Source organism: Rattus rattus, chromosome 2 (assembly GCF_011064425.1).
Source record: "Rattus rattus isolate New Zealand chromosome 2, Rrattus_CSIRO_v1, whole genome shotgun sequence".
Lineage (NCBI taxonomy): Eukaryota > Metazoa > Chordata > Mammalia > Rodentia > Muridae > Rattus > Rattus rattus.
The window spans coordinates 155,426,003-155,445,148 of NC_046155.1; the positions used below are offsets into that span (position 1 = coordinate 155,426,003).

The window sequence follows — 19,146 nt, forward strand, 5'->3', positions numbered from 1 at the left end:
TGAAGGACTGGCTCAGTCCCCCTGGACATACAGGACACATATCTTTAGAACATGGGCTTTCAGACTCTCGGATATTTGTCTACCTGTGTCCTCAGAAACCCGGGAGCCCAAGGCGTTAGAGTTGTCTGGAATCACTCTGGTGCTTAAAATTGCAGGCACAAAACCCCCATTTCAGGTCTGCATCCTAGACCTACAGACACTCTGGACCCCCAAGGCTAAGTTGTTCTAGAAGTCTCCCATGTCCACTTGTCTCTTTGTCTCACGCTGAGATGAGCTTCATCTGTGTCATTTTTCTGTGGGACTCAGGCTGCCGCTCACTGCTGCCTGTCCTCAGATCCCTGTGTCTTCTTGGGAGATGGTGCCTGGGCTTCCTTAATAGAGAGAAAATGAAGCTCCGATAGGGCAAAAGCTATGCAGAAGGCCAAGGGGAGGGGAGTCCACAGTTCACATTCCCAGGTTCCAGATACCTCTGTGGAACACCCTGGTGTCCAGTAGGACACATTACTGTGAGCTGCCCAGGCACATGCTGCCTCTAAGACACGCAAAGGGACAACCTAGGAGCTCTCACATCTTGCCAAATACAGTCCAGGGTGTGGGCTTCGGGAGTGTGCTTGCCCTGCCCCCTAGAGGTGATGTCATCTGCATGTCCTTCTGCCTGCCCAAAGCTGGTTACAGCAAACCTCTTGGGAACCTTGGTCAACACAGAAGTCCTTGAGCCTTAGGCTGTGTGTGTTGTTTTTCCTCCTCCCCTGGTTCCCACTCTGTGAGCCTCCTGTGCCTCCTCCCCAGAGCGTCCTCTGCCTCCCCTCCCCCTTTTCTCCTCTCCACCCCACCTCCCAGTTTTCTTTATATTTCTTTATCCTGCCTCCATCTTCCTCCTCTCCACCCTTCTTCCCTCATCTTCCTCTGCCTCCTCCTCTTCTCCTCTCTTCCCCTCCCCGTCTCTCTCTTCCCTTTGTCCCCTCTTTCCTTCTCTTCCGGTTCTTACTTTCCCTTTCACCTCTTGAGGAGTCTTTCTTTGATCAGCTCCCATGGATCAGTTATGAAAATCTCAGGACTTCTATCTATGCAGTCCTTTGGTCTTCTGCAATCACCAGCTTCCTAGTACTCCCTTCCCTGACTCATTTCTCCCCATGGAACTCTCTTTAGCTTTCCCTGCATCCTCCTGCTGTCCTCACAGTTAGTTAGGTCTCAAACCTGGAGTGAGTATTAATATCTCCAAGCTGACGCTGGCTGTCAGGTTTTCCTCAGGTGCCTCTCAGTTCCTGCCTGTTATAGGGTCCTCAAAGCTGGGCTACCCTGCCCTTCTTCCCTATATAACCTCAGCCATTCTGGTTACCATTTTTTCTCCCACTTGTCTCTTGGCTCCTGGCTCTCACCTCTCTCCTTCTCCCTTTCCTAACATGACCTGGCTCAGTCTGCCAGCTCTGTCCTCTCTGAATCTTATGGTCCCTCATATCTACAATAAACTTTCTCCTCCACCACACCTAGGACCCGTCAAATCCTTTTATTTCCTTTTTTTTTCAATCACTAACCTCTTCCCTCTTGTGGTTCACCCAGCCCAGCCTTTTCCTGTTAACCCCTCCCTTGGCCAGGTCCCCACCTTTCTGCTCTCTCCATCTGGCTTCACATCCTAATCTTTCACTGCTCTGTCACTGCACCCTTCTCTCTGCCTTCTCACCCTGCAGTCTGTCCACTCCGTTCATCCCCACTTGGTCTCCACACCCCCCCAGGCCCACAGCCCTTCTGTGATGTTTCTATCAACCCTGAACAAGGGCCCTGACTTATAGTCTGGAGGTGCAGGCTTTGGAGGAGTCTTTGCTGGAGACAATGCCTGTGAGTCCTGGTGCTCAGGGAAAGCAGATGTCTCAACTGAGGGAACCTGACCTCCCAACCCCCGCTCTTCGCCCATTCAGTCAAGGGTGCATTCAGAGACTCTAACTGGATTCACAGAGCCCAGCTCAGACTCCATCCTATTAACTTAGTTAGTTTCTAGTATCAGTGGTGTGTATGTATTGCAGGATATTTGATTACATTGTGAACCCCAAGATTTTATTTTTTACTGAAAATCCCTGTTTCTAGTTGTGGTGTGGCTCGGCTGTCTAGTTGGAATTTAGACACATCCTTAATGCAAACTTTTAATCCCAAACAATGAAGATCTGGTTAGTTTGTAGAAGGAAACACACATGTTTGAAAGGATCTCTAATTGAGTGGAAGACAAAGGGAACAGTCAGAGAAAGATTTGACAGGATAGGACGTGTCCAACCCTCTCAAAAAGAGAGAGGATAGGAAAGCTAATTAAGAGAACACACACACACACACACACACACACACACACACACACACACACACACACAGAGAGAGAGAGAGAGAGAGAGAGAGAGAGAGAGAGAGAGAGAGAGAGAGAGAAAAGATTGGTTAGCATGGAGAGGAATTTTGTGCCAGAACAGATGAGTTGAACCAGCCAATCAGAGTTGAGAGTGAACAAGAAAGAGTGAGCGTTTTCAGCAGGAAGTCTCAGAGGCTGAAAACATTCTAGACCTCGGCAAGATTGTATGGAGGTTAGAATCCTTCAGGACTAGGGCTAGGTTAGGAGACTGAGGCAATAAACGTCAGTGACAACCATTACAACAGGAGAAGAAAAGATTTATTTACACATGTGTGTGTGTGTATATACATGTGTGAGAGTCTGTTTGTACGTTCGTGTGTGTGTGCACTCATCTTTCCCTCCCCCCTCCACCCTCTCTCTCTCCCTCCCCGCCTCTGTGTGTGTGTGTGTGTTTATGTGAGCATTTTTGTGCATGAGAGTGCACAGAGTGTAGTTTTTTTCTGAAACGCTAAGTAACATTTCGTCTGCATAGCAAGGGACAGTGTTAGACTCACCATGCACAAACAGGCTGCTCAGGAGAAGACTGGTGCAGTCTCCAAGCTATAGACAGAGGCTAAGATTTTTGGTTCCAGGGTTGCTCCTTGGGTGTGAAGCAGTCTTGCTTGACTGACAGAGTCTTAGGCTGGGCTGATGGGAAGGTGCAGAACTCACTTGGGTACAGTGATGTAATGTCTGTGAAGTATGTGTGCAAATTAGGCTAATGGTTAAAAACCAGCTAGGATACGTGATTCAGGCATTTGTTCTAGAGCAAAGTACTGAGTTCAAATCCTGCCCAGACACAAATCGTTTCCTGCCTTTGGGCATCTCACTCAGTCTTTCTGTGCCGTGTTTTCCTCATTTAAGAGGCAGGAACAATAAGTCCCCTCTCCAGCAACACTGGTGGCTGGGTTCCTGCTGGCTGGGAGTCAGTGCTGAGTTACAGTATCTGGGCACAGAGCTCATGGGAGTGGATAGAGTCAGTGGAAGAAGACATTTTGTTTTTGATTCTTACTTTCTTTTTGTTTTTCTGCACAAGATTTTCTGTGTAGCCCTGGCTGTCCTGGAACTCAGTCTGTAGACCAGGCTGACCCAAACTTAGAAATCTGCCTCCCTCTCCCTGCCTCCCAAATGCTGGGATTAAAGATGCTCACCACCATCCCTGGCTGTTTATTTTTAATCTGACAGACACGACATCCTGTTCTCTATCCCTAAAGCCCCTCGACCATAACCCTGTTTACAGTTGAGGGACTGAAGGGATGGGAGAGGTGAGTGAGTGTGGGAGGCCCCAGTGTGAAGCAGCACCACAGAGCCAAGAACAGGGGTTCTATTGTGCTATGCAAAGAGGAAAAGTTGGTTTTGTACTTAGAGGGATTCACCACTAGGTGGCACCAGGAAGTCTTTTTCTCTATCTGAGGGAAGAGGGAGCTGCCTTGACCCTTGTGTCTGAGGAACAAGTGCTGGAAATTGTCCTGTGTCTGAGGGAATAGGCTGAACTCTGGGCCTATGGTTCTCAGTAGGAGAGCTGGGGTTTTGGTCCCTGGATCTAAGGGATGATGACCCCTGGGATTGAGGAAGGGGATCCTGGGCCTGGAGCTTTGGGTCTGAGGGATTGAGGGTTGGGGGCCTGGACTATAGGGTTGCTGAAAGAAGGATAATCTTGCCCAAAAAGGAGAAGAGCATTTGAAGGTGTAGGCTGGGTACAAGCACCTGTCTGCCCCAGGATCTAGAACAATGAGCTCTTGTGTTCTCCAATGCTTCCCCAGCAGTGAGGACTTCCTGCTCTGAGTGCCTTATGCCAGGATGCAGAACCTGACTTTCTACTGCAGCAACTGCATTCCCCAGAGAGCATTCAGGAGGGGACATGTTTGAGGTGAGTGTGGGATTCAATCTGCCAAGGTCCAGTAGGTCACCTTCTAGGCTGGGCATGGGACCCCGGGGCTACAGTCCTCAGAAGTGTGTCACCATCCATGAGAGCAGGGTCCTCCTTAGCATTTCCCCTCTCCATGGTCTGTCCTGCAGGCATTGATGACTTCTGTCCCCTCCTCTCCATGCTGTCTAGTTTTAACTTGACACAAGCTGGGGTCATCTGAGAGGTTTGGTGGTGGTTTGGCCATAATAATCCTAACGAGGACAGCATGGATGTGACCATAGCAGCTGTGAATCCATGGGCACAGCTAGGGTTCCACTGTGGATGACAGCTGTGCCTCACAACTTCAAAAACCACAACACACATGTTCATATGCATATATTAATATGCAACACTGAGACATCTTTGGATGTAAAATTGATCTAACTCAGTCTCCAGTGTACACTTGGATGTCTCGTGTCCCATGAGCACATATTTGCACACAGAGTCTGGATGTGCAAGGGGGGAGTCTCTAACAGTTTGCACGTGAAGTGGGGGAGGGGGATGCTGACATATACTGAGGCCCTACTCTGTGTCTCAGAGCTGGCTGGGATGTGATCTAATGTGTCCTTAGATGTTGGATCTCTGGGGCTGAGTCTGCAGTTCCAAATCTCCATGAAAGGGCTTTGTGGGCCCAAAGAGCTTTGTGGGTGAGAGACAGAATTCCTCATCCCAGGCACGTGGGTCTGCGGCACATCAAGTCCATGCCAATCTGACCCCTGGCATTCAACAGGTCATTTCTCAGTCTTCGAAGAATTTCTTTGGCCACACTGTTCTAATTAATGTGTGAGACGACCATTGTTCTGTGTTTGTGTGTGAATGATAAAGCCCGAAATATAGGACCTCCTCTGTGAAAGTGATTATTTTTATCAAGGGAACAGGATATATTTAAAATTCATAGGGTTAGTCACTGTGTGTGTGTGTGTGTGTGTGTGTGTGTGTGTGTATGCAAATGTCTGTGTATTCAGACATATTCACAGAGCTAGATAAAGAGAGTCCAGGGTCATCCGGTCATCCACCTCACCCCACCAAAAAGACCCTCCACTGTAGAGATTCAGAATTGCAGACCAAAACATTAGAAACCCAATATTCATACACCAACCTGCTAGATCAGATTCCAGGAACCCTCAGTGTCCTTAGAAGGTGAGAGTTGGAGAAGATGTAAGACAAGAGTCAGGTGGAGGCTGAGACTCTCACTCACAGGACTGAACCTTAGAGACCGTGGCAGACAGTGATGGAGGCAAGGGGCCAGGCAGAGAGGATCAGAGAAGGTTAATCTGTGTTCAGTGGGATCCTGGTAGGTCCATTACAGAGCCCGACCCCAGACACCATGATGTTCATCTTCACTGGAGAGGGCCTTCCTGTCTCCCTGTGTCTGGACACCCTGCATAGCTTCACAGCTCCTCTTACCCCCTTTAGCCCAGAATCCCCATGTTTCTGCTGCTCTGTCTTGATGGTTCACAGTCCTGGGTCACTGCACACTGTCCTCATTGCTGTGAAGACCATGCCACTGACTGTGCTGTTCTCCTGGGATGAACATTCTGGAAGATTCCTGTTTGCTGCACGTATGGCCCTTGTCACAGGATTTTCATGAAAATATGTCTCTGTGGAGTGGAGACTGTAATGGATGCTGACAGCCTGTGCCTGGTCAGTGTAACAGGTTAGTATTTTTCCAGGGAGGGGGCCAGCTCACACATGGAGTGCCCTGGGAGACTTATGATCTGAAATCAGACAGTTGACATCCTACCTAGCCCATTGCAAATAACTAATTGTGTTGTATTTCTCCTCTTCTTTTTTCCCCCTGCTTTTCTGCCTCTCCCTCCTCCTCTCCCTCCTCCTCTCCCTCTTCCTCTCCCTCCTCCTCTCCCTCCTCCTTTCTCTCTGCTTCCTTCTCCTCCTTCCCCTCTTTCTTCCCCCTCTTCTTTTTCTGTGTGTTTGGGGTGGGGGGAGACAAGCATTCTTTCTGATCCAGCTAGACTGAGTGTCAAACAAGCACCAGGAATCCGTCTCCCATCCCCAGGAGACAGACACTGTCCTGGCTTTTATGTGCACGCTGGGGACTCCTACTCGGGTCCTCGCACTTGCACACTGATCACTTTAGTGACCGAGTCATTGACCTCGCCTAGATCCTCTCATCTTGACAATTTTCTGTTTTAAAGTATATTCAAATCTTCATCCCTAGTTTTATTCTGCCTTGTTTTATGCTTTCATGTTCTATGTTGTCAATATCTTGCCTTAACTCCTTCAGAAATTTATTAGGATATTTCTTTTTTCAAAGATTTTTAAAAATGATTTATTTATGTATTATTATTTTAGTTGCATTGGTGTTTTTCCTGTATGAGTGTCAAATCCCTTGGAACTGGAATTACTGGCAGTTGTGAGCTGCCATTTAGGTGCTTGGAATTGAACCTAGGTCCTCTGGAAGAACAGCCAACGGTCTTAACAGCTAAACCTTCTCTTCAGCCCCTTATTAGGACATTTCTACCTCAAACTGGCATCTAAATTAAATATTTTTAGTACCAAATGACCCTTCACATGCTTATGGTACACTCACCAAGACCGTTTGCTGGATTGCTCCTTGATCCCCATGCCCTGTGATCTCCATCAAAAAGAATTCATCTGAGGTGCAGAGAGCTTTGTGTAGAAGATGGGAGTTTATTGCAGAGCGAGACACTCAAGGGTGAGCATGGACTATGTCCTGGTCTACACTTTAGGCAGGCTTCACCCTATTCCCAAAGCCTCTAGGGCAGGCAGCTTTTCCTGGGGACTTGGTTTTGTCCGTGTGACTCACAGGCCCAGTTGGATGGGGGAGTGGAGCATCCATGTTGTTTCTCAGCCTCCTTGTAGGGTATGATCTCACCGGACTTCAGCTCCTGGAGTAGCTCAGGCACCACCTCCTATCCCAGGGCCATAGCTGTGACTCAGACCCTGTCCTCCTGACCAGTAATTAAAGTCCTGAAGCCCATGCACTGGGTTCCATAGGTTGCTGACTGTGAGGAAGGGATCCAGTCGCACCCAGTGTCCTCACCAGCAGCTTCTGTCTCAAAGTCTGTCACCAGGAGGCCTCAGAGGCCTCAGGGCCCCACCCTGAGGAAGGCTCTCAACTTAGCTTCTTTCTCCATCAGTGGCACCATCAGCAGTGTCTCACAAAGTCCTCATATCCTGCCAGCCTTCGTGATGTTGATGCCACAATTCCATTCTCCCTAGGAGAACTGCAGTTCACTAAGCTGTGTCACTCCTCAGCCTGATCCTACTTACAGTTCTGTGTTGTCCCACGTGCCCAGCCATGCCCTACTCCTCAGCTATGGTCTCTCTATGTCCCTATGACACACTCTATGGCCTCTCATGTCCAGTATGGAAGGCTGGGTATCCCTTTACCCTGCAGACCTAGGGTGAGATTCTTTCTTGCACAAGGTGGGAAGAAAAAGCAATGGAGTGACCACCATGCCCCAGTGAGTGTGTGTCTGTCCCCAAACATGCACTTTCTTCTGCATGCCCCCTCACTGGTCAACTGATCACAGGATGTCACCAGGGCTGCTGTTTTCCTCAGCCTTCCCCCTTCTCTTCCTCCCCACTGCTTTCTTTCCTCTCTCCCCCCTTCCCCTCCTTCTCCTCTCTCCTCCCCTTCCTCAGTCTTTCTTCCTTCATCTTCTGGATGGGAGAAGATTCCCTAGAGGCAAAGGCACTCAACCTTGAGAAAACCCTAACTTGAGTGCCTCCTGGGACAATGTTGGATGCTTGAGACTTTCCTGCATGAGTGGGATCTCAGTCCACTGGAGCCCTGGGCATAAATAGCAGTTTGTGCTGACAGCGAGACTCTGAGTGTGAATGGATTTGGCCATCAGCTTGCTGAGCTGCTGTTGATGGAAGCTCTCTGGACGTGTCCTCACACACCGCTGTCCATAGGAGCCACTGACATGGGGTGGGAGTGGTAAGGTTTGTCTCTCCACCCCACAGGTCACCTGTGAGTTTGCCTCTGGATCCCTCTCTGCTCCCTGTCATGGTCTTCACCCATGGCACACCCTAGCTCCACATCTGTGACTGAGAGTCCCTCTGTTAATTGCAGCTTGTTGTCACCAACACCCACAAAGTCAATGAGCTTCCCAACTCTGTGGTCACCCTCCTTTTCCCCAGCCTTGTGACACAGAGTGACCTCCTTCCTCTGCTCAGAATTTCCTTAGTCATCCTGTCATCTCCAGGAAAAACGAGGGTGACATTTAGCACCACCCCACCATATACCCAGGTGCATGGAGCTGGGATCTTGCTCAGGGATCCATGGACTTGTCACTGTGCGCCTCTGTCCTGTCTCCCGGGTGACCCCCTTCCTCCATCTCTGCAACACACACATGCCAAGGCCACCACCACCTCCTTCTGCTTGAGCAGTTTGCAGACCTGCCATGCTCTTAAGATAGGAGAGGCATAGGGAACCCCTCTGAGACCTCGGGAACCAAGTGTCTCTGCTCCTTTCTTCCTGCTAAGCACCAGAGTTGGAAGAGACAGGAGGTTTTGCATTCTGTCAGGTGAATCGTGGGCTGCCAGATGCCTAGAGACCATAAAAAAGGATGGCGTGGACCATGAAATAGATGGTTGTCAGTTTACTAGGGGAGGCACGGAACCTCATGGGGTGATATGCATTTGGCCTTGATCCAGCTCATGTATTTAGACACTTTGGTGAATATTCTAGGCTTCTTAGGATAGGGACAGGGGTTACCACCCCATGATGTAATCCCTTGGAGCATCCTATCACAGATGAGTGTGGTTACAGAGTCACCCTGAGAGAAGAAGGCATGGAGGTAGAGCGAGAGAACATCCCACTTTCTGTCTGGGGTGCCCCACCTCTCATCCTTAACCACCAACAGATTACAGATAGCAAATTTGCAGTTTGCCTCCCAGGAAAATGCAGGATCGCATCCCAAAGGGAACACAGCCTGAAGCCCTGGGCAGAGGGGAAGGCGAACAGATGCAGCTCCTGTACTGAAGGCAGTGTCTCCGTGTCAGTGTGGGGAAACAGAAGGCAGGGTCCCCAGGTCAGCAGTAGGGGAACAGAGGTGACACTGCCTCCGGGGTCATCTCCTGGCCCCATTCCCATGGGCATATTCTAGGATAGACACCTCATAGCCAAGGGTGAGCAGGGGCTGGGAAAGGCCAGCTCTGACACTAGAAGGGTAGTTTGGAGGCAATGCAGCAGGAGAGACTGTGGCAAACACCCGTGAGGAAGGAGGGTGTGTGACAGCAGATGAGGATAAAGATCTGGTTGGAGTGTTCATCCATCCTCAAGCCTGAGACAAGCCCTCCCCCTTCAGCCTTCCTGCAGCCTCATCTCATGAACACCAGAGGGCGCATGAGAGCAGAGTCAGCTTGTCCCTGCTCAGTCCAGCACCACCCAGAGCCAGCTTCCAGCACACCAGAGTAAAGTATCCCATGGTCAGCCCTGCTGAGGCCCTGCAGAAAGCAACCTCTCCCTGTGTGCTCTGAGCCCCAGTTCACAGTCTGTCTGCTGACATTTATTTAGTTCAAGCTCCTTTTTCCCCCAAGCCCTCTAGCCCCTCCCCTTGGGACCTGGTCCCTGCCTCCCCTCTCTCCCCCCCAGTTCCAAGTACCCTGCCCCTGTGTCAGGTGCTGCCTCTTCTAACCTTGCACACAACATTCCCTCCTACCACAGTGACCCTCCCAGCATCTCAGGCCTCTCGTCTGCCTCATGTCTCCACCACCTTACATTCTACCCCATCACGCCTGAGTTGTGCTTAGTGCTTATGGCTGCCCCTTTTCTGGATCTGTGTTCTCCACATCCAAATCCCCCTCCTGGCATGAGCATGGGGTTCAGGAGGCCCCTCAGGACAGGAGAGTCTTGAGGGGAACGGCTTGAGCTGTGCAGGAGACTCAGGAGACACAGCTTTCCTAAGTGCTGTCCTGGGGCAGGCTCTTTGATGATGCAGTTGCCTTCCGTGCTCCTGAGGCTAATCTAACAACTCATGAGCTCGCCAAGATGGATGACCTGGTGTGTTGTCTTCTCTGTCTGTGGAGTAGAAATGCTGGCCCAGGAAGAGCCATGCAGCATTCCCCACACCCCACAATGGTGCTCTGGGTGGGTGGGGCTGCACTAGGCTAACTGTTGACTGCCCAGGGTCTAGGATGGTCACAGGCACCATGGAGATCCATAAGAAAAGGCGTTCACAGGCTGAGAAGCCTGTATGAGGAAGAGTGAGATACACAGTGTGGCTTGGGAAGGAGAGGGGACAGGACTGGAGCAGAGGAGGCTGTGACACACTGTGGGGCAGGGTGCTGATGGGCTAAGGAGCCTAAGCATCTGAGGAGATGCTGGCTGGGCCTCAGGTAAAATCAGTTTCCTTCACTCTGGTTGTCTCCATGTCTCGTCTCAGTGACCTGGGGTTGGGGCTGCTCACCATGCAGGGATCTCTGCTGCCTTCCTGGTGTCCAGCACACAGCATGAATTCTGTCACCTCTGTGAATAAGGATCCTTACTGACATCAGTGGACATGAGGGTGAGGTCCACACACTGCAGCATCTTTGCACTTAGAGCTGTGGCCAGAGAGAACACAACCATGGCAGCAACAGAGAAGCTCAGTTGCCTGGCCTGTTCCTCCAGAACCGCACTTCCTGCTCCAGGATACAGGGTCTGACCCAGGCATACACTTATCTGGCCTGGTGCTGCCCCAGCCGGATGCCAGGCAGCGGCTCCCCAGCTTAGCCCTCCTCAGTGGGCTCCTCAGTCACCCTCACAGCCTCTGAGGTGTTGCCTGGCTCCCTCAGCTGAAGCAGCATCAGGTCGTGGCTGTTGTCAGCATCCGGGCTGAGAAACGTGGGCATTCGGAGGCTCATGTTACAGAGTGGGTGTTGGACAGAATGTGGACAGGGACGTACTGGCCAGTGTCTTCATCAGCATCCAGGCTGTGCTGACCCAGCCTCACCTTGCTTTGCTAGGGAGGAAGCAGTGATGAGGGAGAAGGAGTGGGCAGGGGATCTGGACAAAAGGGAGAATGAGAGGAGGAATGGATGGGGAAAGAGAGAGTGGACAGCAGAGAGAGCAGGAAAGTACTGGCAGGAGAGGGAGGGAGACACAGACACAGAAAGGGAAAGGCAGGGACACCAGGGTGTGAGATGGCTCAGCAGGTAACAAGCTTACTGCACTAGTGTGGGCTCCTGATATTGACCTTAGGAACTGAGATGCCAATCAGGTTGAGTGGCGTGTGCCTGCAATTCCCGGGCTGAGGACACAGGGACATGATGATCTCTAGTGCTGCCTGGGACCCAGCTATGCTGAATATTTGAGCTCCTGTCTCAAAAAATAGGGGCAGAAGATGGCTAGACAGATGGTGGCTCAGTGGTTAAGAGCACTGACTGCTTTTTCAGAGGACCTGGGTTCATTCCCAGCACAAACCTGCTGGCTCACAAGTGTCTGTAACTCTAGTTCATAGTGCACAGACACACACAGAAGCAAAACACTCATATACAGGATTTTTTATTAAGGTGATTAAAGAAAAAGGATGCAGGCAGTGACGTGGCTCAGTAGGTAGGGGCTCTTGCAGCCAAGCATGGTGACCTGAGTTCAATCCCAAGGCCTACATGGTGGATGGAGGGAACTGACTCCTGCAGGCTGTATCGTGACCTCCTAGCTCATGCAGTGTCATACATGCTTGCACACACACACACTCACACACTCACACATACAAAACAAATAAATGTGAGAAATAAACTTAGAAAACAGAAGCTGGAGAGAAAGAGAGGAAGACAGCTAACATCTGCTCCTGGCCTCCATACACACACATGCTCACACACAGTCATCAACAGTATGCACATATGCACCACACACACATGATTAAATCAAGAGAACTAGAAAAGGTAGCAGAGGGAAGGGGCAGCGAGGAGCAGCATGGGAAAGCACCTGGGGACAGGTGGCAGCAGAAAGTACAAGGGAGAGAAGGGACTCATGATGGACAAGAGGCAGAGAAAAATAGAGGAAAAGGACAATGAGGCAGGAAGTAAAGAGAGAAGGAGACATGGAACAGAGAAAGGGCAAGCCTGAGAGCCACTCAGGTGCACTGGGCTAGCCTGAGCTTGCCTGGCTCCTGCGATATGGTCACAGGCCAAGCTTTGAACCCACTTCCTCCCAGTACCCTGCCCTCTCTCTGTGCTCATCCAGTTGCCCTGACCCAGCTCTGTTCAGCCTCTCCCTTGGTGTCCCCCAGCCTGGACATGATCCTACAGTGCCAGGTTGGTCTGGAGAAGCTGAGGACTTCCCTCACATTGGCATATGGGCCCCCCAATGCCTGCCACTAGGGTGCAGTGAATCCTGTTCTTCAGTGTGGTCAGTAGTGATGGGGGATGGAGAGTGAGACCCAGACCCAGAGAGACTTGGGCATAGATGTAGAAGGGGGGACCAATAGTGACAGATGGTCATAGAGGCACCCAGAGGAGGACAGAGATAGGACAGATGCAGAGGCATGGAGTCAGGGAAAGAGGAGAGACAAAAATGGGAGACATGAGGGGAGACTCAGGTGCTCATGGCCCACCCACCCCTCTGCCCTTCTGACCCAGCACCAACCTTCATCCCTCAGACCTCTACCTCCCATGAGGTCCTCCAAGGAAGAGGGTGGCATAGTCTTCCTTGAAGAAGAGGAGCTTCCCTCACCCCAATTGTCCTCCTACTAATGTGTTTGGGAGGTGGATCCCAGGGACCCTTGCTTGTCAGACAAGTGCTCTGGCCACAGCCACACCTGAGCCCATCCTACCTGGGATGCAGTGGGCAGCTGTGAGTTCCCACTGGGGTTGGACCAGGACGCTGCCCCACCACCCCTGACAGCCTTGTCATAGTGATACACAGCCACCTGCCAGGGTTGGGAATGTCTCTCCCACTCCCAGCCTCCAACGATCCTGGACTGGACGAGGGGAAAGGCACCTGCAGAAAGGAGTTCTGGGTAGGGCCCAGTGTTGGCATGGAAAAGGGATTGGGAAGAAAAACTTTCCTGTGGATATGAAGGGACATGGGGCAGAGGACCAGGAGGGTGGTCAGGTTAAGGGGTGCTAGAGTGGACTGGATTTCAGGACCCACACCTGCCTTGCTCGATGGTAGATTGCTTTATCTAGGGAGACATAGACACTGAGCACAAAGCTGACCCTAGACAGCAGACTGGGAGACAGCAGATAAATCAATGTCTGGAGTTACATAGGCTCCTGGGGGATTTGGTGTAAGCAAGGCATGGGGTGGGGGATGGTGGAAACTGTGTTCTCAGGGAGAGAATGTCCAAAATGGAGATGGGCTCCTATGGAAGAGGTCTGTTTCTTGAAAAAGCATCCTGTGTAGGGTTAAGGGATCAGAGTGGGAAAGGGTGGGGACAGATTAGACTCCAAAGATGACCCAGGAAGCAGTTCTAGAAGAGCCCCTGCAACCCTGTCAGAAAGATAAGGAGGAAAGCAGAATAAGAAGAAAATTAAAAAAAAAAAACCCAATTCCATACTGTAGAGGGCAGAGCTATTTGTGATCTTTGAGTAGATCTCTTAGTTAAATGATAGAACAGGGTGTGTCATGGGAATCTATGTTCCCAGCAAAAGAAGTGTGGGACAGAAGTCACAGTGGAGGGCCTAGGGTGATAGTTGAGTCTGTGTGAGAATGACAGGAGTGTTGTGGTTAGGCTAAGGGGTGCTGGAAGGCAGAGTGATGTCTTCTAGTGAAGAATTCTGAATCCCACCATGACAGACAGAGATGACCCAGGATCTGCACCTGAGGTAAATTGGCTGGAGGCAGGGTGTGGACTAGAAGAGATGTTCTAGGACATCAAGGTAGACAAAAGGAAGAAGAAGGGCTATGCAGCATGGTAGGGCTGAGATAGGGTGACCAGGTGGCACCACAAGAAATCAAAACACCCATCTCTGGTCTAGGAACTCCATGGTCTGGAGAATGACACTGTGCTGCTGTGAGAGGGAAGACTTATGGGAAAGAAGGGAGGAGTCTGGTCCCCTTTTCTTCCTGTGAAACCCTCAACTTCTTACCATATTCCCCCAGAGACAGCATGAGGCACAGAACCAGGAACCACATGGCAGCAGGGGGTGAGCTTGGAGCTGAGGTCTTTTGGTCACTCTGCAAGGCCTTAGAAAGCATTCACCCCTCCATACTTCCACCCTGCCCTACAGGCACATGGGAGATGTCTGAGCCATGCCTCTAAGTCTATGAAATGTACACTTACACCAAGGAGAGTGGCTGAGCACAAGAACCCATATCTCCTAGTTCTGAATGGATTCCTGGGGTCTGAGATGTAACTGGGAATGGGCCCATGGGCAGGGCAGCTTGATCAAAGGAGCTGAAGGTTGTGGAATGGGTGACAAGAACAGGGGTATGACTGGCACTCTCAAAGTCTCCTTACCTAGACCCCAATAAAAACCTCACTTCCAAGTCTCAGTGGTCAATACAATCTATGCCAATGGCCCCTTTGCCGCTCTGAGGCCAAGACCATCTCTCTAACACCTCTGAAAATTTACTTGTTTTTTATAGTGTGTGTGTGTGTGTGTGTGTGTGTGTGTGTGTGTGTGTGTGTATCTGCTGGTACAGGCATCTGTGTCGGGCATGGAGGCCAGGGGAGGACAAGATGACCCGCACTGTCTGTGTCCACCTTACTACCTTACTCCCTTGAGACAGGTCTCTCTGAAGCAGGAGCTGAGCTGGTGGTCAGCAAGCCCAGCATTCATGCTGAGGCTGGAGTGCTGGACTTCACACATGCTAGGCAAGCATTCCACCAGTGAAGCCACAGCCCCAGGACCCCTGACTGCTTATACTTTGTATTTTGAGAAAGAAAAGGTCTAGGTGTCTCTAAACTGCTGATGCAGGCCTTGAGATGGCTCTCCATCCCAGCCTCTGGGGTAATTAGTTTGGACTCCTTATAGTGTGAGAAGAAGGACAGACAGACAGACACACACACACACACAGAGGTGGGGGGTAACTGTAGTCATCTCTCTGACTCTCCTCCCCACTTTACATTCACATGAGCAAGGGCTTCATATTTCTGGCCCTGGCATTATGCCTCACCCTCCTGCCCACCATGTTCTTCTCCTTCTGACCAGTCTGCCTCCGCATGAACAGATAGACTTCATTTTCAGTTTCCTCAGCATTGGCATCAGTAAGAGTTGGCAAGGACAGGGGTGACTGGAGATTCCGGGACACCCCCTGCCCCCAGCCCAGAGCTGCCTCCTACCCAGAGGTGTGGCTAGATTTCCAATTCTGCTGTTCTGAGGGAGAGGGGTGTCTCTGTGACTATCTAGGGCTTTCTCTGTGGCTCACACTGGCTGTGGTCTCACTCTAGTCCATGCTGGCTTTGAACATGCCATTCTCTTGCCTCAGCATCATAAGTAGCTGGGATTAAAAGTCTATGCTCAGTAGTTGTGACTGATGGCTTTGTCTCTCAATTCCCTTTCCCTCTGGGTATGTATCCATTTGTCCTGTGTGTGTGTGTGTGTGTGTGTGTGTGTGTGTGTGTGTGTCCACTTGAAGCATGTCAGGGTGGTTGTCTCTATTTCTCTCCTTTTGGTGTGTGGGGTGGTGTTCCCTGTCTAGCCTTCTGTGCTTCTCTGGCCCCACCCCAGTGCAGGGCTGTTGATTCTCCTCAGACTGAAGCTCCTTGTCTTCAACTGCAATAGGATGTGCCCAAGGCTACAGGTATCCTACCAGCTGGCCTTCTCCCTGTGCTGGAGGGCCAGAGCCTAGATTCTGTGGGCCAGTGAGGGCGGGGCCTCGGGGGGAAGGGCGAGGCCTGGGGAGGGCAGGGGCAGAGCCCAGGAAAGGGGGTCATCCTCCAGGACCGAGTTGGGGCTTGGGGTAGGGCCCTGAGTTGAGTGCCCATGGAGTCCCTTACCACAAGGACTTTGTCCTTCCTCAACCAAGTGCGGATGTGGAGCTACAGTACGCCATTATTGGAATGGAGACTCAGCTACTTCCATTGGGTCTCCTTAAACTTGCAGCAGCTGTCCATTTCGGCCAGAAGCTTGGAGCCCGCCCAGAAGCTGTCTACTGCAAGCAGCTTTGTGAACTACCCCGGGCCTCCCCAACAGAGGGACGACGCAACTTCTCAGGACATGAGGAGTCCCCGCAGCCTGATGCCTCTACCTTGGTCCCTGTGGCTTAGTTTCCATCAGACCTCCCTTGAGGTCCCATACATCCCCTGAGAGCAGGGAGCACCCTGGGGACACAGGTGGCAAGCCCCCTCCCAGCTCTAGGACCCCTCCTTACTGCCTGAGTCTTGCAGGGACCCTCCTCTGAAAGTCCTCCAATACTCTCAGCTGTGGCTATCTATATCCCTCTGAAAAGACACTGGTTTGTGGTCCCAAGGAGTGGGAGCAATGTGGCCCTTTTCCCAAGCTGGGCACTGCTCTGCCCCACAGGGCATGCCCCTAAGCCACCCTTCATCTTTGGTCCAGCCCTACTAGAGATATTCCCTCCATGGGTTCCAGGGGAATACTCTGTAGCCTAGCCTTGGGGGCAGTCCCTACCCTTCTGTTTACAGACCCCTACCCAGGAAGAAAAGGTTTAATATAAAACACCTGCCCCTTTCTTGGCTTCTGCGACTCAATATAACCAGGCTGGCAGTTTAAGTACTCAGTGTCCGACTGCTCGTCACCTCTTCTGCCCCAGTGTAGCGTCGGGCCTAGATGGAGTCAACCTTTCAGGTGTGTCTAACATTACTACACTGTGAGAACCTGAACATGTTCCTTGCCAGAGGACACCCCTGTGCCATCTCTGACTTGGTCTGAGCCTTTTGTCTGCCTTGGTCTCAAGGCGATCCCTTAAGCCAACCATAGATGGACCCCTATCCCTTCCCGACCTCCTTTTAGAGTCCAGACCTTAGCTGGGTGGACTCCCAGCTCCAGACTCCAGAAGGTGAGAGAGTGTCAGAGCTTGAACACGTGTGCTGCATGGTGGGTTTTATTGAGATCAGGGGACCGTGTGACACTCAGGGGTTTTCCTTCATAACTTCTTTTATCCAGGAGGTGAACTTAATAAGTTTGGTGTAGATGCCTGGGTTATGGGGTTCAGCGCATGGGACAGAGCCCCATGATGTGATGCCCTGGAGCTCACCATCACAGAGGAGGGGGCCTCCTGAGTCACCCTGAGAGAAGGAGAGGGACAGGAGTAGGAAGGAGTTGGCAGTCGGGTTCTACTTCACAACCTGGAACTGACTTCAGGGGGAGGAAGACAGGGAGACTCTAAGAGGCAGCTCTGGCCAGTAGGGTAGGGAACCCAGCTTCTGGGAGGCCATCTCTTACAGGGAGTGAGGGGTGGACAGGCCAGTCCCTGAAGCCAAGTCAATGAGGAGGAATAGTACCAGCTGCAGGATCCTCCCCTCCCAGCTCACATCACTTCCATAGGAAGGATGGGAAGCCTCTGCTTAGACAGGGGCTGGAAGTGGGAATGGAGAACCTCAGTTCCCTCTCTCATCCCTACACCTCACTGCAGGGAGATGCTTTCTCACATTGCAAGCGTCTTTGCCTCCTTCCAACTCTCCTGCACACAGCATGAGATCTGTCACCTTCCATTTGTAGGCTTTGATGCACTTCTCATTAGACAGAAGATCGATGTTCACACACTGGAGATCATCAGGTAATTCCGCTGTGGATCAGGAGGCAAGAGGGTCATTAGCAGACCCCAGCCACATCCTGTCTGCCTCTCCCTCACAACCAACTATGTTTCCTGCATTAGACTTACAATTCAGGGGTTTGGTGCTGCCCCAGCCTGAGGCAAGGCAGGTGCTCCCCACCTTGGGCTCCTCCGTGGGCAGATCGATGACCTTCACACCATCTGTGATGTCAGCAGGCTCGCTGAGGTGGAGCAGCATCAGGTCATTGCTGTAGTCATCTCCACGTTGTCGGGTGTGGTTCCTCCTCATGAGGAATGGCTTGTAATCAGGGTGAGGGAAGCTTTGGTTGACAAACCGGTACTGAGCAAAGGGTTCATCTTCAAATAGGTTGTTTCGACCCAACAAAACATGGTAATAGCTGAGGGCAGGGAAGGAGATGGAGTGAATGAGAAGAGGCAACCAGGAAGATTGGGCAGAGTACAGGGAAAAGGGGAAAGAGGGAGGGAGGAAGAGAGAGTCAGACAGAAAACACACACACACACACACACACACACACACACACACAGAGACAGAGACAGAGACAAAAGACAAGGAAGCAGGGGAGGGAGGAGGACTTGAGAGCTGCTCAGGTGCAGCTGGAAGGGGCTGAACTTCCCCAGTGGGTAGGGCCTGTCCCAGCCCAAGTCTGAGCTCCCTCCCCTAATTCCTCCCCACACCAGCATCCTGCTCTCCTCTGTACTCAGTTACCTCACCCAGTGTCAGCTCTGAAAAAGCACATCCCTGTGCCCTGTGAGTGGACAGAAGGTCCTAAAGGCCAAGCTGTTCTGAGGAGAATGAGGAAATCTCTCACACCATACATTCAGGGACACCCTACATTCAGGGACATGACTTTTTATCCCCAAGGGCCTTTAAGCCTGTTCTCCAGTCTTGTCAGTAGTAATAAAAAAAGGACACAAGAGACCCAGACCCAGACTGAGATGGGCGGAGATGAGGATAGGAGACACAGAATGACAGATGGCTACAGAGACACTCAAATGTGAATACAGGCAGGAGACACATGAACAAGATAGAAAAGATAGAACCAGAACTGAAGCCTGGAGAGAGGAGAATAGAGACCCAGGAGGTCATAGACGGATCATGCGTCCTGCCCCGCTGGACCTCTTTTGCCTTGAGCCAGTCCCACCCTCCTGCCCTTCAGTAACAGAGCCTGTCCTGGAGTCATTCCTGTCCCCTCCCTTACTCACTTGCTATAGCAGTGGGCGGCCCGTGATCACCAGCTGGGGTCTATCAGG

At 51.4% G+C, this 19,146-nt stretch overlaps 2 pseudogenes; both read right to left on the reverse strand.

The window, feature by feature from the left end:
* Nucleotides 1–8,872: 8,872 nt before the first annotated feature.
* LOC116893332 lies at nt 8,873–14,328 on the reverse strand (annotated as a pseudogene).
* Nucleotides 14,329–17,230: 2,902 nt separating this feature from the next.
* The window catches only part of LOC116893333, a 2,533-nt pseudogene continuing 617 nt past the window's right edge, over nt 17,231–19,146 (reverse strand).